This window comes from Malus sylvestris, chromosome 2, assembly GCF_916048215.2.
Source record: "Malus sylvestris chromosome 2, drMalSylv7.2, whole genome shotgun sequence".
Taxonomy (NCBI): Eukaryota; Viridiplantae; Streptophyta; class Magnoliopsida; order Rosales; family Rosaceae; genus Malus; species Malus sylvestris.
The window spans coordinates 37,734,297-37,741,325 of NC_062261.1; the positions used below are offsets into that span (position 1 = coordinate 37,734,297).

Genomic DNA, 7,029 nt, shown 5'->3' on the forward strand with positions numbered 1-7,029 from the left:
TCATTTTCTTAACTTGTGAATTAAAATCTGTTGGTATTAGTTAAAATCTGTTTCTGTACTGTTTTTGTACGATTTAATTTAAATAGAAAATCAACTCTAAAAATCCCAAAAAATTGTGTGAGCATAGCTTGGTGTGTCTAGTTTATGTGTATAAAATTTCGTTGCATTTGGATAATTTTAAGTTAGTCTAAAAATTATTGTTCGGTGACTGGTCAGTGGAGACAGCCACCCTGTTTTTGTGACATTTTAAGTATTTGGATAAAACAATCTTCTGCGGGAAAGACCCTTATTTTCATATGCTACAATCGACAAATTTTAGTGTTAATAAGGAAAATTAATAGGATTATTGTGGGCTACTTTGTGGTGCATTATAATTACTACCAAATTTTTGGCGCCGTGTCGCCGGGGATTGTTATTTCTGATTGCTTATATTTTATTTTTATTATTTTTATTTTTATTTTTAGTGTTATTTATTTTTATTATTTTCTATTTCTTGTCTATTTAGTGTTTTTGGTTTTGGGTTTATTTCAGGTACTTTTTGTAGTATATGCAGACGCGAAGGTCCAAGAGCATTGATATAGCTCCCTACAATCCTGAGCAAGAACAAATACTTCGAAAGGTACTAGAGAAGTAAGACATGGATTTTGCGAGCATTCAAGCTCAATTGGCAAATCTTACTTCTCAATTGTCACAATATGCCAAAAGGACCACAATGCAAAGTGCCTCTACATTTGATGTGCCCTATGGGCAAGGATATCAAAGTCCTCAATTTTCTGCAAATGAAGATGTTTGGGGATATCAAGGCCATAACCAATCAAGGGGCAACATGTTTTCCAACGCTTGCAATTCAGATTGGAGAGGTAATTCAGATTATATGTGGGATGAACCTCAACAATTTCAACAAGGTAGATATTGGCAACAAGACGAGTTCTATTCAAGACCTATGCAGCCACCACAGCATCCCCCACAACAATTCCAATCAAATCAAAGTATGCCCGTGAATTATAATGAAATTCCTGAAGGACTAATTTCTTTGACGCAGGGTTCACAAAAAGATGAACAATTGCCGCCATCGGAAGAGTTCTATTAGTGGCCATATGAACCATTTCAGCCTCAACAACAACAAGCTCCAAGTAAGTCTCTTGAGGATTTAATTGCTTCTTTAGCTAACTCTACTCAATCTCATCAACAGAAAACAGACAAAGCAATTGAAAACCTTGAGCGCCAAATGAGTCAGTTAGCAAGTTTGATGGGGCAACAACACCAACCAGGAAGGTTGCCTAGCCAAACCGTGGTGAATCCAAATGCGGAGCAGTTAAACGCTATGACTTTAAGGAGTGGAAAAGAAGTTTTTGAGCTGCCAATGATGCAACAAGGGGAGTTACAAACCAAAAATCTTGAGCAAGATGAAGCTTCAACAGAAATTGAAAAGTCTCCTAAAGCAGTTGAATTGAACAAAAAAGATTCTAATACGGTAAGTAAAGAAATTCAAAATTCATTTAACTCATGTGTCCTCATTCCTTTTCCTCGCAGGTTTTTAATTCCCATGAAAGATGAGAGTGAAAAAGAAATTCTAGAAGCCATTCCAAAGGTGCAAAGTGATATCCCAATTCTTGGTGCAACAAAGCAAGTTCTAGATCGTGTTGAATATTTCAAAGGCCTTTGTTTCCCAAGAAGAACGATTCAAGAGAATGAAGTGGTTGAAGTAGATCAAGAATTCATCCAAGGGGCTGTGTATGAGACAATCAAGCCCAAAGCAGTTGAGTTTGATGACACGGGACAAGCCACAACCATCATAGTAAACCTGGCCAAGTTCAAAGTCCCGGAAATGTTCAACAATGTGGTGTTTGTCATTGAGTTTGTGTCGGAAAAAGAAAGTAAGCCATCTTCTCCAATTTTAATTTTAATTTATACTAACATGTTTCTGATTTTGATGATTCAGGTACCCACTCTTGAATTTAAACCATTGCCGAATCATTTCAAGTATCACCTCCCATTAAAAGATAAATTTCATGCTTTGGAGCCGAGGGGAGTTTAAAGGAAAGATTCGTCCGGCTAAAGACGTTAAATCAAGCGCTTCTTGGGATGCAACCCAAGCATTCAACGAAGGGAGACTTTGGAATCGCTAACCAAATCAGATTTGCATTCTTACACCCTTATCTTTACTGCTTTCATTTTGTTTTGTTTAGTTAGTTGTGTTATTTGGTTGATTTCTGTGAGTTTGTGTTATTTAGTTTAAGTGTGGGGGAAGGTTAAACAAAATCTTTTTACATTAATTTACATACTTAAAAAAAAAAAACACTTAAAAAAAACATAAAAGTAAAAATATTTTACAATGATGTGTAAACTAATAGCATTCATTGGTCAGGTGGTGCTTCAGTAGTCGGCGGAGCTTCAGCAGTCGGCGGGGCCACGGAAGGAGGAGGTATCGGAGGTTGATCAGTTGGAGCTTCACTACGCGGTGCCGCCCCAGAAGACGAAGGCATATGCGGTTGGAACAAACCCACAAACTTCCGGTGATCAAGTAAAATCTGACCATCATTTTCCTGCATCTGGTCAATCTTCCTCTTCATGCTGGTGGCATAGCTGTGTGCGAGCTTGTGCAATTCTTTATTCTCATGCTTGAGCCCTTTAATCTCTTGCTTGAGACTCTGTATTTCAGCCACCAAGGATTCAACGTGACGGGTCCGGGCAAATAGGCGTTGGGCCATATTGGATACGGAACCTGCACACTGCACGCTAAGAGCCAGCGACTCCTTAACCGCCAATTCATCAGACCGTCTAGCGAGCAGTCTGTTATCTCTGGGAGTGACAAGGTTCCAGGCCACCACCGCGGCGGTCATGTCATTTTTCATCACCGAATCCCCCACGGTAAGGGGACCGGTAGGGGATATGAAGGATGGGCGCCATATGTTGTCTGGTGAAGGCGGAGCTGCCTCTTCACCAATGTTCAAGTCAAAACGACGATCAGAAGGGCCAGACATTTTTCAGAGGTGGTAAAGAAAGAAGAGAGTTGGACTGATTAAGATTTTGGAAGTGCAAGAAGGGAGTGTTTACAGGAGGGAGCTCAAGTGTGTTGTGGAACAAAATTAACACCTCTATAAAAAGAAGAAATCAAAGAGGCGCTCCTCAGAGAGGCGTCCTCTCGCAAATCGAAGAGTCGGGGCTCCTTTCTCAAACGCCTGATTCTTTTCTCAAAAGAGGAGTTTCCTTTCTCAAAAGCCGGTTTCTTTTCTCAAAAGAGGCGTTTCATTTCTTAAAAAATGGGCTTGCTCAGAAACCATGAGCCGAACCCCGGATTTCAAAAGATCAATTTGTCCAGACGTGTCGTCACTCGTCACATGCAACTGGCAGCTTTGCGGAAATTACGGGCAGCTTTGTCAGAAAGCGCGTAATTTGTACTATTCATCCATCCACCGGCTGCGACAATGAGTGAGAGAATAGTTCCGGTTGTGAAGAAAAGTCCTATAAGTATTTACCTTCGCCTTCCACAGCAAAGGCACACCCTCTCAGCACTTCTTCATCTCCGAGAATGCATTCCCAAAGAACCCTCTCGAGTCACTCTGTATTCCTCGTTCCCTGGGATACTCCTGCGAACAACTCATTCAAAGCAAAAGTATTTCATATCATAAAGGTTGAAAGCAAGAGTATCTCATATCATGCATTCTCCATGTCCTTTTCCTTGTCTTTGTTCTAACCTGCAGGACATGGAGAAATTGCTCTCGAGTACCCGTCTTCCACTGCTGATGTACTTCCAAAGAAGCTGCCACCTCTACCTGAAGAATAGATAAGGCAAGCGAAAATGATACCAGCAGCATGTGGAGACAATGTGCAGAAGAAACAAGCAGAGAAGAATGCAGCTTGCACAATCATCCCAGCAGAAGGAGTCTGAGATGAAGAACTAGAGAAGCTGCCACATCTGCTTGGAGAACAAATAAGGAACTGCAACATTCCCAAAGAGTAAAGCCTCGCCGTACAATATCATCAAATCATCACTTGCAAGTAAAAAGCTAAGTGTCACCCCGTTCAAGAGGAAAGCTGTGGAAAGTCAACAAGCACGACCAATCCTCACTTATTAGTTTTATTCATTGTCTTTTATCGTGATTTTCAATTTTTCGTTTGCAATTTTTTTTTATTTTCTTGCGTTACTTAACTGAATTATTTCTTTTCTTTGCAGGAACTTTTGGTTATTTCCACCCTTGAAGTTGATTGCAGAATTTTAGCTTGGGGGGTCATCGCTTGGTTTTACTGCAAATTAGGGAAGTTTTCAGTCCAATTGGTTTATTTTGTTTCTTTTTATTTATTTATTTTATTTTATTTTTATTTGCATTATAGTGTTTTCTGACATTGGGGACAATGTCAAGTTTAAGTGTGGGGGTAGAAATCTCTAGAATTTCTATTGTTTCTATGTTGTTGCTTTTTGTTTTCTTTAAAAAAAAAAAAAAAAAAAAAAAAAATCGGAAAATTTAAAAATCCAAAAATATTTTCTTGTTTCCCTTATTGTTTTGAATTAGATTTTTGTTAGTTTCCCGACCCAATGATATAATTGGATAAAACTTAAACCATGATCATCAAGAACTTAGTTAACATGTGTTTTGTGAAATTCCTAATTCTCTTGTTAGTTTTGTACATGTTTGACCATCTTTGAAAAACCAAATGCACATAGCCCTGTTAATGTGAAACTAAAGTATGACTTAAAACTTCATATGTGAATTTAGTGACCATATACATCCTATGTGAGTTTTTGAGCCGATTGAAAGTGTGTGCATTTTTCATACACTCCTATTCTTTCATGTGTGATGAACTTATGTGAGATACATCTCTAGAACTTGCGTAACGATCTTTCGAAATATTTGTCATTGATTGCATGAACTTGGAAATGATAGAGGCATTAGGTTTACCACTATGGCCCAAATAACCATGTTTCCCAAATAAAAATGATATCATTAGATTGCCAATTTGAGCCGAGTATGTTGAGCCTTTTATTTCTTATCACCAGATATGTCTACCCTTATACCTGAAACATTTTTCCTTACCCTTTCCAAGCGAGCAATGCGAGATTGTCTTATGAGAAATGTTTGTGAAGTACTTTGAAGGTGTTTGGCAAAAGAATAAGTGTGGGGGTATTTCATGTTTGTATTTAAAAAAAAAAAAAAAAAAAGAAAAAAAGAAAGATTGTATACAAATGAAATAAAAAGTTGTTTAATTTTCAGTTTAAGGGTGTGGTTGGAGGTGCTAGAAGAATCGCTGGAAAGATTGAGTTCTTATAAATCTAAACAAAAGAATTGCTTGCAATGCAGCTTGGAACTTGTGTTTACCTATTCTTTCATTTCAATAACCCTTTCCCTAAACCTCATTACATCCAATAAAAGTCCTCTTGATTTAAGTTTTGCAATTATGATTGTGGAGATGAGATCTTTATGCAAGCTTATGGTAGAAATTTCACATTTGATTCTTTGAGCGAAACACATTTAAACTAAACACATGTGTGATTGAGTATATATCCCGTGAGAAGGTTGCTAGTTTGCATATGGTGATTTTAAAAATATAAAAATTTTGAAACTGCATTAGCATGGCTATCTCACACACTACACTTCAAGGATGATTCAAAGATTACTGCTAATATTTGAATAAGGAAGATGAACTTGGATTAGTTTGTTTGATGCTAGCTATGGTTCTTGATGATTTGTTTTCTTAAATGAAATTCTATGAGGGTCACATAGGGGGAAACTAATATTTTTCATGTTTTCTTTGTTTTGCTCGAGGACTAGCAAAAGCTAAGTGTGGGAGTATTTGATAAGTTCATATTTATATATATTTTACATAAATTTCACTTGTCTTTTATTAGTTAGTTCCTTATATTTTTGAGCTATTTACTTTGTTTTTGCGTATTATAGGATTTGTCTAGCAAAGAAAATAAAAATAGAACAAGTGAAATTTTATGTAATAAATTCGTCAAAACTGTCTGTGTAGATCAGCTTTTAAATTAAAAAAAAAAAGATAATGATAAGTCATGATGATGTTTGGAAACATCATCATGATTCATGTTTTGAAGGGAGAAGAAAATGAACGGATAGAGAGGAAGAAAACAAAAGAAGAAAAGGAAAAGAAGAAAAGGAAAAGAAGAAAGGGAAAAGAAGAAAAAAAATATATAGAAGAGAGGGCAGAGAGCAGTAAGGAGGACGTGATTTTGGGGGAAGTAGCAAGCTGCCTTGCGCAGCTTGAGCCTCGGGGAAAAGAAACAGAAAGCAAGACTCGGAGAGCAGAAGGGAGAAAAAGAGCAGAAAAATTAGAGAGAAGACAGAGAGGAAGAAACGAAAGCAGAGGAAGCGTAGAGAGCAAACAGAGAGCAGAAAAACAAGAAGAAGAAAAATAGAGAGCTCACGCCACTGCTTGGCAAGGGAAAGAGGAAACCTCTGCACTCTCTTATTTCGGTTCTATTTTCCCAAACTGATATTTTACTTTTGGTTTAATTTGAAAATTATGTGTAACTAATTTTAAGTAGTTAGGGGCTGTTTTGAAGCCCCTAATATGATTGTAAATTTGTTGTGATATTTTGTTTGAATGACTTTTATGAAAGGATGAAAATTGTTTCACTACTTATGTCATTGATAAATTCTTTATGTGTTTCTATGGATGCATACATAGTGAGCATATCTAGGATTTTAATGCTATGAATATATGTCTGCCTGCCCTTGTTGAATGAGGACCTACATATGTTCTAGAGTAGCACTTGTTAATTGTGGTTAACATGTGAAACGATTTCTAGGATAAGTAAGACAACACCAGCACTTACGATGCCTTGTGATGACTCAGACTCTTTTTATTCTTAATGATTTCTACTTGTTAAATCTATGAACACGCCATTCTAGATTGCATGCTAGGGACTAAGTTAAGTTGAAAACGCCATTCTCTTAACATACTACGTAAGAAAGAGTAATAGGTTGAGTTCTAACATTGAGCCAACTTGAGCATCTTCATCCGGAAATAAAAGGGATTTGAATGAAACATAACATACTTACATGATTA

At 37.1% G+C, this 7,029-nt stretch overlaps 1 long non-coding RNA gene across 1 annotated transcript; it reads left to right on the plus strand.

Moving 5' to 3' along the window:
• Positions 1-3,846: 3,846 nt before the first annotated feature.
• Positions 3,847-6,599, plus strand: LOC126585115 (uncharacterized). The gene is made up of 2 exons (XR_007610315.1): positions 3,847-6,173; positions 6,274-6,599. It is a non-coding gene; the product is annotated as an uncharacterized LOC126585115 (long non-coding RNA).
• The last annotated feature ends 430 nt before the right edge of the window (positions 6,600-7,029 follow it).